Genomic DNA, 13,851 nt, shown 5'->3' on the forward strand with positions numbered 1-13,851 from the left:
AATACATCAATACATTTTACTTCTGTGTTGAGCACATTTTTAAGTCGGTTCAGCTTGAAGTTTCCTTTTTTCTTGCAAATGCCTTTTCTGCACTGTTTTCACAGAGATGGCAACCTAGCCATTAATTTCAGGATTATTAGTTTAAGGATTTTTTTTTTTTTTTGCCAATTTCAAGGAAAGTGCTTAGTAAATAGAGATAATGATAGGTTTTTGTCGATTAATATTTGACCAAGCAGAACTGTGCATATCACTTCTGCCAAGAATCTGGAATGTGATTTAGATTCTGTTGATCACTTCCTTATTACAGCTGGAACATGTAAAAATGATGGTAAGAGGACAAACACAAGGGGCACTTCATCCTCAGAGATAAAGAAAATGCGAAGAGAAAATTCAGAGCACAGCAGCTTACATATCCAAAAATGGAGAAATTACTAAAATATGTGTGTATATATATATATATATATATATATTCATTCAACAAATTGCTGTGAATTCATTAAAAATTTACTGTCAATCTAAACAAAGTTTTAAAAGACCCTTACTATATGAAAGCTAAGGACAAAAGAAGAATATTGCTAATATTTATTTTTTGTGATTGATTTATTATAGGGGAATACAATAGAACACTAGTATTATTGAATTGGAAGTAGTCTTTAAACAACAGAAGCTTTTAATTTTTCACAGGCCCACACACATACAACTTAAATGCCGTACTGACACATATTGATTCTCTGATTAGGCTATCATGTCTTTTTTTACATATGAAGGCTTCATTTGAGGAAGAACTTCATTATTATCATTTAGTGGAGGGCTAAGTATTTTTTAATGACTTTGTTTTAGTTATTATATTATTATTATTTTTTTAAATGTGGTGTTGAGCACTGAATCCAGTACTTCACATGTGCTAGGCAGGTGCTCTACCACTGAGCTACAACACCAGTCAGAAGGGTAAATTTTTAATCTTTTATTAGAATCCCATATTATCTTTCCTACATAAACTGCAATTTACATACAAACCTATGATAGTTTGGCATTTCTTTAAAATCAAACATTAAATTTAAGGTATTTGCAAGGCTACCTGAACAGAGGAATCATTAGATTTTTATAGGTGTTTTCTTAATAATTTTCTAAAATTAATGCCATAGAATTTTTAAAAAGTATTTTATTGACCTTTTATAGAAGTCATTCCTTATTTTCACAGGTATATCTTACTTTTCATGTAATAGTAAATTGAACTACATATATACTTTACTAGCAAGTAAAATAAAGAATAACTTTGCTCTATAAACAAACTTGCCTAATTTTGCTTTGCATTTTAAGTCAGTTAGTAGAACAGAAGTATCCAGTTTATTGGAGAGTATCTCACTAGCCATGAGTGATCACTGTTTAATGCACCAGAGAATAGGTCCTCATGTGGAATAGCTGATAATATTAGTTAATCTCTCTACCAGCTAAGTGTGGATATGTTAGGAGAACCATGCACTATGAAGTCAGTTATTTTTCTGTTTATGGTTCACCAAATGCACACTGCTCATGAATGTAGTTTTCAATACATATAGCACCATTACTGAATGTACTTAGATTTCAGTAGGGTGCAAATATTAATAGTTTCATTAATATTTACTTTACATTTTTGCATTATATAAATAATGTACATGTGCCAACCATAATTGCACATTTTAACAAATATTATAATGAAACCTGTGTAATCATCACCTGGGGCCAAGAATTTCTTAAATAGCCATCCCAATCCAATACCTCCCTTACCACAAATGTAAATACTATCCTGATTTTCATGATTTTTTATTTTCTTTACTTTTGCTTTTTATAGCATTTTACTATAAGTTTTTAACTTTAAAATGGTTTACTTTTGCCTGTTTTTAATGTCTATAAACATGGGATCACTGTTTTTCCTTTTTATTTATTTTTGCATTATGTATATGCCACACACACTCCTATGGTTGCATGTAGTATAGAGGTAGTGCTTACCTTGGCATTCTCTTTAAAATTTGTATATACTTACGGAGTATTATTCTCCTATATGGAGCTTTGGTCAAAACATGAAGCAACAGCAGTTCTTTCCAATATTTGGTCTCAATTGTTTCTTTAAGTGTGTTGAAGTACAAATAAAGAAAGCTGCACGTTAAAGAAAATAATCTTTTAAGAGATTTCTGTGTATGTCTTTATGTTCTGATTTTAACTATTCATTCATTAAACTTCAAATGTACCTAAAATTTCTTGCTATTAATAGTAATATATTAATTTGATAATAAAGATTTGAAGAATAATGTTATTTGGTAATAAATCATTATTTAGCTTTTTAAACGAGCTATGTAAGGTGCAGAAAGAAAAGAAAATACTCTCATTAATGTAACTATGGAAGTGCTATAACTCTTGGAAATTATATGTTCAGAAATACTCATATGTTCCATAAATTTTAAATATTTTACTTTTAACTGTTTGCAGATCTTCACACTAAACGTTTACTTTTGCTTTTACTCATAGTTAAAAATTTACAAATACTGATATATGTATAAAATCATAATACTTTAATTAATATTGGTGATTTCTACTATAATATGATAAATGCTTCTGTATTTTTAAATGTTTCACCAATGAGAAACTTTTCTGAAATAAGCAATATTATTGTGATTCATTTAATAAGGTTTACTTGACTAAGTATTTTATAAACAAAACTTGAATTTATTATTATTTATAATTAATTATAAATTATCCAAATGTTTTAACTTTATTCTTGTGATTAGCATTTATAATATTGCATTTAAGACACATCAAAATTCCACACGAATTGCTGAACCTTTAATTTATTTCAGAGATGAAATTATCATTAATATAAAGACAAACTATTGAACAATGCCTGTTTCTGTTAATTAGTTTTAGAACTGAAGATGTAGCTAGAGGGATAGAGCACTTGCCTCATATGCCTGAGGCCCTGAGTTCAATCCCTAGTAGTACAAACAAGTAAACAAACAAAAAATTGATTAGTTTTTGAAGCAGAAGGCATATTTTATTAAGAGACTTACTCTGTAGCATATAGCAACCAAACCCATAAATATATGAAGTTATCCAAACAGAGAACATAAAATGTCAATTTAGGATTCACCCATATCTTTGTGTCTTGGTAGCTGTTCTTTTTGTTATCACTAAATAGTACTATATTGTATGGAAGTACCAGTTTATCCATTTGCCTATTAAAAAACATCTTGGTTGCTTTCAATTGCTTTTAGAGTAGATAAAAAATTTCAATCCATATTTAACTATATACCTAATCACTGGATTGTACGGTATGACAAGGTTTAACTTTATATGAAATCACCATACTACCTTTCACAGGGACCGTACCATATACAATTCCATATAATAATTCCAGTTGATATTATTAATATTTTAAATTTTAGCTATAGTGGTATCTTATTGTTTTAACTTGCAGTTCCCTAATAACAATGGCATTGAGTGTCCTTTTATATGCTAGTTGGTCATTTGTTATCTTCTTGATAAATATCTGTACAGATCTTTGTATATATACTTTCCATAATATTATTATTTGTTAATTTTTTTTTTTTTTTTTGAGGATCCAGTGTTTGGTTCCATTGATCTCCTCTTTTTTTTATTATTTTATTTAAATCTTTATTATATTATTTTGCCTGTTTATATTAATTTTATCTTTATTTTCAGTGTCTGAAAGTGGAAGTTTAGGTTATCGATTTGAGATTTTGTTTTCTTTTTAAATAAAAGTGTGTATAGCATAAATTTTTTAAAAAGCCCTACTTTAGCTAAGCCCTATTAAATTTTGATTTGTTGTGTCCTCATTTTCATTAATCCCAAAGTAGCTTCTAATTTTCCTTTAAATATTTTGGTTATCTAAGGATTGTGGAGGTTAGTCCCCAAGTGCTTTAGTTTTACAAACTTTACTTTGTTATTAATTTCTAATTCCATAACCTTGTGGTCAAAGAAGAAAGTTCGCTGTTATTTCCATTCTTTTAAGTTGAGGTTTTTCTTAATGGCCTAACATAGTCCTTTTTGAAGAATATTCTATGTGCATTTAAGAAGAATATACCTTATAAAGTTTCTCAATACAATAACCTAGATGTCATTAGATCTATCTGGTTTATAGTATAAATAATAATTGTAAGTATTACAACATTATATTTGTCAAGTATTGTTATATTATTTTATATTATTAGTTATTAATAATTAAAAGTATTTTAATTATGATAGTATAGTAAATCATCTATATTTTATTGGTCTTATGCCTCATTGTTCTATCAATAATTGAAAGTGAGGATTGAAATCTTTATGAATTACTGTCAACTTGTTTATTTCTCCCATCATTTCTGTCAATTTTTACTTCATCATTTTCGGGGATTCTATTGTCAGGTACATCTGTTTATAATTATTTCATTCTGATGGATTAATACTTTCATTACTATAAAATGCATCTCTTTATTACTAGTAACTATTTTTCATTTTGTCTGTTTTTAATATAACCTCTAAGCTTTCTTTTGAATGGTGCTTGTATGATTATCTTCTTCCAATCTTTTGAGATTTACTTTATTTTTCACCTATTTGTACCTTTGAATTTTAATTGTGTATTATAGAAGGTGAGTAGTTGGACCTCAGTTTTCTTATCCAGCCTGAAAATTGCTGCCTTGTGGTAGATTTGTTTAATTTATACCCATTTAATGCTATCGTTGACATAGTTGTGATTACAGGTGTAATTTTACTTTTTAAATTTCTTTGGGTGTATTTCTCATGTCTCTTTTCTTCCTCTATTTTCCCTTACCACCTTATTTAACATTAAATGTCTATTTCCCATTATAGCATTTTAATTTACAAAGTGATATTTTACTATATTTTGATTGATTGCTCTAGAGCTTATAACACTTTAAATCACTACTTTATCTAAATCAACTTCAGGTTTATATAATACAGATACTATTTTTATTTGATCCCTTGAGATATTTTGGTCTTCTTAAAAATTTCACTGATGTTATCTAATTTGCCAACATGATTTTGTTTGTTTAACTCAAGGTATATAGAGAGAGTTATTTTATTCCTCATTAGAAATTACTATGAAGTTATTAGTAAATTACAAGTTTGAGTTAAGATTGATATTTTTCTGGAAAAATTTTAAAAACATAAATTATAATTATTGAATGATACAGAAAAGATAAAGCAGGTACAGGTACAAGATAGAATCCTCTTTCAAGATTGATGGTCAAGTATTGGTTGTACCATGTAGAAGAAAACAATGCTCTTTTCAATAAGTTGGTATTAAAGAACTATAATTTCCTTAAAATTAGAGACAAGAAAAATTTCTATGATTATAGCAGATATTGAGATCTATTACATCAAGATAATGAATTTTTAATAAAATGGTAATAAGCATTTTTAACAAATCAGAAACATTTCAAATTATTGTATTTATGACTTTTGTTTTACCCATGGAAATTATAATGAACTGCAATCTAAGTGTTCCAGTTAGAGAAAATATGAACATAAGAATGCAAACCTCTTCAAACTTATACTTGCTAGGAAAAATGTAAAGCTTTGTGAGCATATGTGTATACACACATTTATACATGACCCTAAGTAGTCTGCTTAGTGGAAGAGTTGATGAAAGTGGTTGTGGTGTATGAATTTGTGTGTCTCTCTGATGTGCTTAATTTAGAATTACAAACAAGTTCTATAGTTGGAATATTATGTAGATATGTCAAAAAGCACAAAGAATCTAAAGGCAGTGACATAGAAGAAATATGTCATTTTAACTCTGTAAAACAGAATTACATTAAAAGAAACCTTCAGAAAAAGTCACCAATTTTTTTGGAGATACAAAGGATATGTTTGAAAAATAAAAGTAGTAAAAACTTTTTAAAAAAGTAGTAGACTTTTTTTTACCTATTCATGAACTGTAAGAAACATTTGGAATTATTAAGTTTAAACTGAAATTTAACTTATGAATCAAAATCAGTCATATGGATATGTAGTATATTGGCTTTAGCTACATCATACCACTAAAACATGATGAAAAAGATCTTATAATGAATAAGATAAATCTTACTTTGAATAAGAGTTTGGGAGACTATTCCATAAACTGAGGAATGCAGATATCTTACAGAAGGTTTCAGAATTTACATTTCTAAAACATAACACATTAATAATAAGTTTATAATTGACTCACATAAATAATTTTAATATTATGGAAAATTAAAGAAGTGTAAATAAAATATCATTGTGAGGTTATATTTGTTTTAAATCAAGTATCAATTGCTTTCATATACAAAAACAACACTAAAAATTGGTGCTTTTTCAACAAAGATTCTATCAAATATTATTTTAAATTGAATGTTTAGGCTAAACATTCAAGTTAACATCCTTTTAGTTCCTTTTTTAGAGTATCACATAACTTAGTAGAATCAAGTACTAAAAAATGAGAATTATAAATAAGGAGAGAAAATAAGATCCTGCTCCATGCAGATAAATTGCTCCATGCAGTTAAGTAAATTTGTCATGGTGAAAGTGCAAATGAAGAGATAAGATAAAATTATATAAGGATAAATTCATGGCATCTACAATCAATTTGATGTGGATTAAATAAATATTAATTTTTACATCTGTGAAATGGTATAATTTTACTTAATTTGTATGGTTATTGTAAAGATTACATTAAAAAAGCATACCTTAAGTCTCTGACATCTAATGTTTGGTACATAAGAAATATTGCTAACAACACAAATGTTTTGACATCATATTTCTGATATCAAATGACAATAATACTAACAATAATAATAAAATACACAGTAATGTTTACTGAGTGCTACTACACATTTTATAATGTTATTATTATGTATTTTATGGATGACTTACAGTATATACCAGATATAGGATAAAACTGATTCTTTCCCTGTACATTTACCCTAATATCCCTATTTTGTAAGTGAGGGAATTTAGGCACCAAAAAGTGAAGTATATCACCTAAAGTAATGTAGTTAGTAATACCCCAATAAAGAAATAGAATTTGTGAATTAGGTTAAAATTAGTTCAGTCATACCATTTAATTCTCTGAAGAGGCTAATTACAAATTCTTTATGTGGTCTAACTTGTACATAAGCAGACTGAAACATACTGATTTTTTTTTCTTAGTAGAGCTCATGTGTGCCATTGACAGAATGCACAGTATCACTTCATGTATTTTACCCATCAATAAAAATTGATGCATCAATTAATTGCTGAAAAGTAATCCACCTGACATCTTTCTTTACGACATAACCACATCAGTAATATTAACTATCTTATGTAGCACACCCATGACATGTCAGTCATATTGCTTTGTATGTGATATACTTCTCAATCTATTCCTTTCTCTTCACCCTGAAAATGAAGACTATTTAGGCTCACATTCTCTAACCTTACTTTCTTCCCTATCTTTATTGCCGATGCCTGCTTCCTAAGATTTATTCTTTTTGGTTTCTGGTTCTCCATTTACCTTTGACATTGATTTTTATTATCATATCTTTAATGACCTCAGGACTAGAATATCCACACTGTCTCTAGCTTTCTTGCTCTCAACCCCTAATCTACCTGAACCATCTACTCCATTGTTTACTCAGTAAATTATCATTACTTGGAGGTTTCCTACCCACAAATTCTTCAATCCCTGTATTTTATAATATTCCACCATCTTACATCTTAATCTTTTAACTCTCTGTTCCTCCCTTTATTTTTCAAGTCCATTGAGAAGCTGCTTTTTTGTTTGGTATTGTAATATATTTTTTATGAAAAATTACTCTCTCTCGACTAAAATATATTCTGGATTTTGTTTGACAATTTTATAATTCATCCAAGCTATTTGTTAGTTTATTTTTGGTTTTAAAATTCACTCTTCCCTAAACAAACAGATTGTTATCAGTCTGATATTTACCAAAAAGCAAGGGAATTGAGAGTCATTGCCAACATCACAGTGCACCTGGTTACTATTAGTCTCTATCCAATGTATGTTAAATGGTTAGTTGTAGTAAATGTACCTTACTATCAGCATTGTGCCAACAGAGAGACTTGGAAAAGAGTTGGGACTGTGGGTGGTCTCAGTAGAAGATGTTTGACAAGAGTTTGTGGTATGACAAGCTTTTGTTATGTGCATTCTTTGGAGACAATTTTAAACATTCCAGATTCCCTGACTCAAGCACCACCACAGCCATCAGCTGTGTGTGGGCCTAGCCTCCTTTCCATTCTCTATTTGGAACTGCCAAATAGAGGGTAACCCAGTTGCAGCTGTGTCCTTAGATTAGCAGCCTCCACATTACTTTAAGCCTTCCAAAAACTAGTTTTCAAATACTGGTGACCACAGACACAGGTCACAGAGTGCTCTTTATTCAGCCCATAGCTTACCATCTCCTTCAGTCCTTATTCCTCACAATTTGAAGATATAGTAATGAGTGTCTATCAGTTTTATCTCCATCTTCTAAGACAAATAGTCGCAAATCACCATGTGGTTTATCTTATTGCTTTGTACAAGAAACGATAATGATACCGCCGTTTACCGGTGAGGAGTTCTGCTTCTTCTAATGTTGAAGATTAAGCACTAGAGAAGCACGCCAAGGCAAGCATATGAAGCAGGTTTATTTAAAGGGAATAATACAGACTTCTCCTGGCAGGGAGAAGGGGGCCATGGCTGATGTTCTAAAAGTCCCAAGAAGTAAGTGCACCCTACATTTTTTATAGGTTAAAGTCTCTTTTGTTCTCCAGTTTTCTCCCCCCTTATCTTTCCTTCCTTCCTGCCTATGTGACTAGGCCTGGTTTTTCATTAAGTGAGAAGCCATGGGCAGGGGGAGGGCCAAGGTGATTCAGGCAGATAAGGGCCCAGGGGGCATTAATTAGCAGCTCCATGCTTGCAGTCCTTGATAAAGGCAGGTAAATTTGGTAATCAATGGGCTCCGGAGATCTTTGACATTCCATTCTTCCAGGGGCAGTCTCCAACTTCCAAAGGCAGATGGCTTCATGGCTTCATTTCTTCGAATTGACCCGATTTCCTATTTCTACACTAACTACCTGTCCTTAATTCTGGCTTCAATAATGGCATATCGGTGAACATTTTTCAAATATTTAGGGTCATTTTGAGTCCTCTTTAATTCTTACATTTCAGTTTTTAATTTCAGTAGTGATCAGGTGATGAGCAGAAATGAATTAATTGTCAGTCTATATCATATACATAAATCTCTTAAGTATTTTTGAGATATTTTAAAATTACCTTCAAAGATAATTTTATAATTTCCTTCACTTTATAGTTATCTGCTTTTAATCCTAGAAAAGAAAATAAATCCCCAAATAATGTACTATTTGTTAAACTTAATTAAATAAATGCTTTCATTATGGTAATATGCAAGTAGAAAAGAAAACTAAATTAATATGCTTGTTTAATAAGCTAATTTTTTATATTTTTCGAATGAAGTATCATTCTTTCAGGGGATTTTCTTCTTATAGCTTTTTATCTCTAGAATCATCATGGTTAATTTAGTCTGACAGTAATTTAAAATTGATAGATCTCTATAGCAATAATAATCTTTAGAATAAGATCCATGTGCACATGCACATGCAGGAACAAATAAACTTGGAATATTGGCATAGCACATAAATTTTTATCAATATTCTAACCCTAGTTGTGATATGGCATACAATTTGTACAATTTGTCATCCCTGGGAGAGACTGGGTAAAGGATATATTGGCTTTATCTGCATAACTATATCTCAATCTATAATTATCTAAAAATAAAAAGTTTAAACTTTTTAAAAAATCTAAATAAGACTTGTTCTCATATGAAAAATGAATAACATCTAAATTCTAATTTTCATAAAAATATATCAAATTATATCAAATGTATCAAAGTATATCAAATATATATGAAATTATTTTATTGAAATGGTTCATCTTTTCTGTCATATAATATCATTTTTGGCTTAAGCACTAAATTTTCTAAAGTGATTTCCCTTAACATTTTAATCCAATGTTTTTCTAAGTTTATAAACAAATATAAAACATAGATAAATATAAAATAAATATATATATGAAGACATAGAAAACCTGAAAATGCTGAACCTAGCTTTTATGAATCATATCCTAATTAGATTTGCTCTACTTCATACAACTTGTTCTAATTAATAAATATCTGCTCATAAAATTAAATGACATAACTTTCACAATATTTCAAAGTATGTTTTCTATTTTCAACAGCAACCGATACCGTTCTTTCAAATAATCCATTTTAAGATCATATGTACCTTTTGAAAGATTCTCAGCCACTAAATGAAGAATTAATTAATTAATTAATCATTTTTGTGGTACTGGGGATTGAACCCAGAGTTTTACACATGCTAGGCAAGCACTGTGCCATTGAGGTTCATTTGTAGTCCTTTTTATTTTATCTTGAGGCAGGATCTAATAAGTTGCCTCTAACTTGTGATCATCCTGCTTCAGTTTTCTGAGTAGCAGAATTTGAGGGCAGCAGCAGTTCGGCTATATTATTAACCTCAGACCTAAAAAGAGGAGGCAAAAGAACACTACTGAGTGGTCTTCAGGGATGTAGTCAGCCATAGATGACCTGCAAGAAAGATGCCAAAGGTACATGTACCCAGACCTTACTTGCCCCAGTTGACATTTCCTAATGGCGCTTCCCTTTGGCCAAATTCAATAGAAAGACAGAGGGCAAGAGAAAAAGCTAGTTTAATCAATATAGGTCAGTGCAGAGTTGGAATAGAAAGAAAAATAAGACTGAATTTTCAGGGGCAAATGAAAGAATCAGTTTCTCTTAATTTAAGAAAATGACAATACCCTTAGTCTTTAGAAATCTAAAGACTTTGATAGTGACTGTTTTAATGTTATTTGGACAACTATGGTCAAATGAAACAAAACTAAGCTAATATTATACTATCCGGGGTTAAGTAAAGTGATTTCATTAAACATGATGCCTCTATTCTTCCTATTTTCAACCCCCCACACAGTAAAAATAATGTCATAGTAACTTGATAGGGGTTTATTCAGGATGCTATAGGACATTCCCAGTTCATTCATTTGATGGATCTTCACTGATTACCTTTAATGTGCCTGGGATTATGCTAGGTATTGGGATTAAAGATGAATGTGCTTAGGTCTCAAGGTCCATATATCTTGACTATAACTCTCTTATTCCTTCTCTTCAGGTTTCTAATATCACCACCTCTCCAGCCCCAGGATGGTTATTCTGTTTATTTAAGGGTACTGGTTTGCATGCTTGATCCTTACATTGCATTTTTAATATACTTTTTTTTCAAAAGGGCATTTATATTAAGTTTTCTCCTCTTGACTGTGTCAAAAATCAGACTGACAGTGAGACATTTGGAAACACATTCATGTAAAACACCAGTAAATTCCAGGTAAAACTGAGTATGCTTCTTTCAAGACTAAAATGCAGAAGACACGTTTGGGTAACCCTAAGATGGCGGCTGGCGTTGGGCCAAGAGGTGGCGCATAGTTAGTGTTAGCAGGCGTGTTCTACTTTTGCCTGATTAGTTAATGTCTCCTTTGTGCTAGTGGTCAATAGATATTCCTCATTATCACAGATCGCAGTACCCAGGATGCACCATAGACACGCCTTTAACACACACTTCTAGCACGCACCTTTAGGACACAGGATGTAGGATGCACCTTTAAGAAGAAGCAGCAGAACTAAGAAGTAGTATCTCTGAAAGTCTAGCCTCTCTGAAAAGCAAAGATTCTCCTTTAAGCAAAGCCTTTTCTTCCTCTCTCTCTCTTCTTCTAAAACTTCCTCTATAAACTAGGGAACAAGCAAACAAGCAAGAAAGCTGTGCACCAAGGAGAAAGATAGTAGAAGTAGCTCAGCTTCCAGTCCACCTCGGATAAATACCCGTGCAATTGTTGCTGCAGGCGGTAACAATATCCGTGTGACTGTTGCCGCGGGCGGCGACACTAAAAAAGTGAGAAAGTGGCAAAATTCCAGGATTTTCTGTTTTGTCAGAAGCTCCTCTAGTCCTCCCACCTCTTCTGACCTTTCCTTTTAGACTGTTCACTGCTTGTAGTCACCTTCCTACTGTCACACATCACGTTCTCTTTATTATCGTTATTCTGATAACATTTTGTCCTATTTTATTGAAGTCTTTCACTCTTGTGTGGCAATTGTTCAAGTATTTATATGTGATGATCCCTAGAAGAAAACAACACAGATCGGTGAATATCAGCACATTCCTAGAGAACAGCAATTAGGTAGGTGTCCTAGCACATAGTAAAATTACTCCTATGGATCTGTCTCTGTGCCGCAGTACATAGTTATGTTTTAATAGCAGTGTCAGCAGGACAATTCCAAATAAGAAAGTCCATTATTCTGCCTCTTGTAAAATTTAAGATGTGAACTGGGAAGATGAGCTCTAAATTTAAGTGTCTACCGTGATTTACCATTCTCCTTATTATCCCTACTGACATCACCAACCATTGGCCATAGTTATCTTACTAAAATTCCAAACTAAACATGTTACATTTCTGCATAATGATACCTTCATCTCCTTCAGTTCATAATCCAGACCAGTCAGGAACAATCTCTCTGAACTCATTCCATTTTGTCCCCAAACTTATGCATCATGGTATACTAAATCAACTATGAAATCCTGACTTTCACCCCTGTTCCCACATGTCCTCTTCTGTGGGGAGCCACCCATGGCTTGAATGTGAGCCAAGCATGGTTGAGCTATTAAACAGGAAGATCTGGTCTTACGAACTGCCTGAGTCACGTGGTTATCCTGTGTTGGTTCACTGCTGAAGTTCAAATGTACGCCTTGGATGTGGGTATGACCCACTAGAACCAAATGACTTGCTTAACTCCACCCACCAGCCTTTTTTTCACAGAAGAATCTCCTACTGGTCCCCTTTAGATCCATACCACTATAAATAAACCAAACTAGGGCTCCTTTTTTGTTAGAGCCAGACCCTTATGGACGGCTCAATTGGTCATGCCCCTGCCTTTAAAGATAATTCTGTCTTCTGTTGTTATTTCTAATAAAAAATTTTCATAGCTTTTATTTCACAACCAGTCTATCCCTCCTTATAGGAACCCTTTCCCTCGCCCATGCAGGACATGCTGCGAGACTCTTCTCAACCGGAATATCTTAGCCCCCAAACCCAACAGCCCAATGCTAGCATGAACTTCAAGAATGAGTCAGGCCTCCCTCCTCTGGAAGAACCACCTCTATTTTCTAAACAAATTGATATATTACCTCCCTTCAGTGAAAGGGAGAAATAAAAACAGGAAAAGTTGATCTAGCTTCTCCCCTTAGTGTCACCATTATGATCTGTTTAGATTTCTTTTGGTAGAAAGTATTTGCATTTCTCTTATAATACCCTTTGTATTAGAATTTGTACAACTTTATTCATTTTAGCTAAGTATATTTTTTCTTAAAGATGAGAATTATTTTTTATCTTTATGACTCACATGGGAACTTGAAATTACTCAGCCCTAAATAAATATTAGCTGAATGATTATATTTGGAAGTTTCCGGAACATTCAGGAAAAATGGTATTGCTAAAATTATTAATAATTTGCCTTCCCATCATCACTATTCATAAAGAAATTATGTGCATAGTTTATATATTCCAGTATTTTATTGAAAAATTAGCTGAGGTAGGAAAAACATGAATAATTTAATTTAAATTATTCTAGTATATTCTGCCTTCTCAGAAAAGGAAATGCAAGGGAATATCACAGAAACAAAGCAGAACTCATTGGGAATTTTGTTTTGATTTTTTCCTTTTGTGGAAGATTATTAACATGACTATTTTATGCAGTTAAT

Source organism: Sciurus carolinensis, chromosome 14, assembly GCF_902686445.1.
Source record: "Sciurus carolinensis chromosome 14, mSciCar1.2, whole genome shotgun sequence".
In the NCBI taxonomy this organism is placed as follows: Eukaryota; Metazoa; Chordata; class Mammalia; order Rodentia; family Sciuridae; genus Sciurus; species Sciurus carolinensis.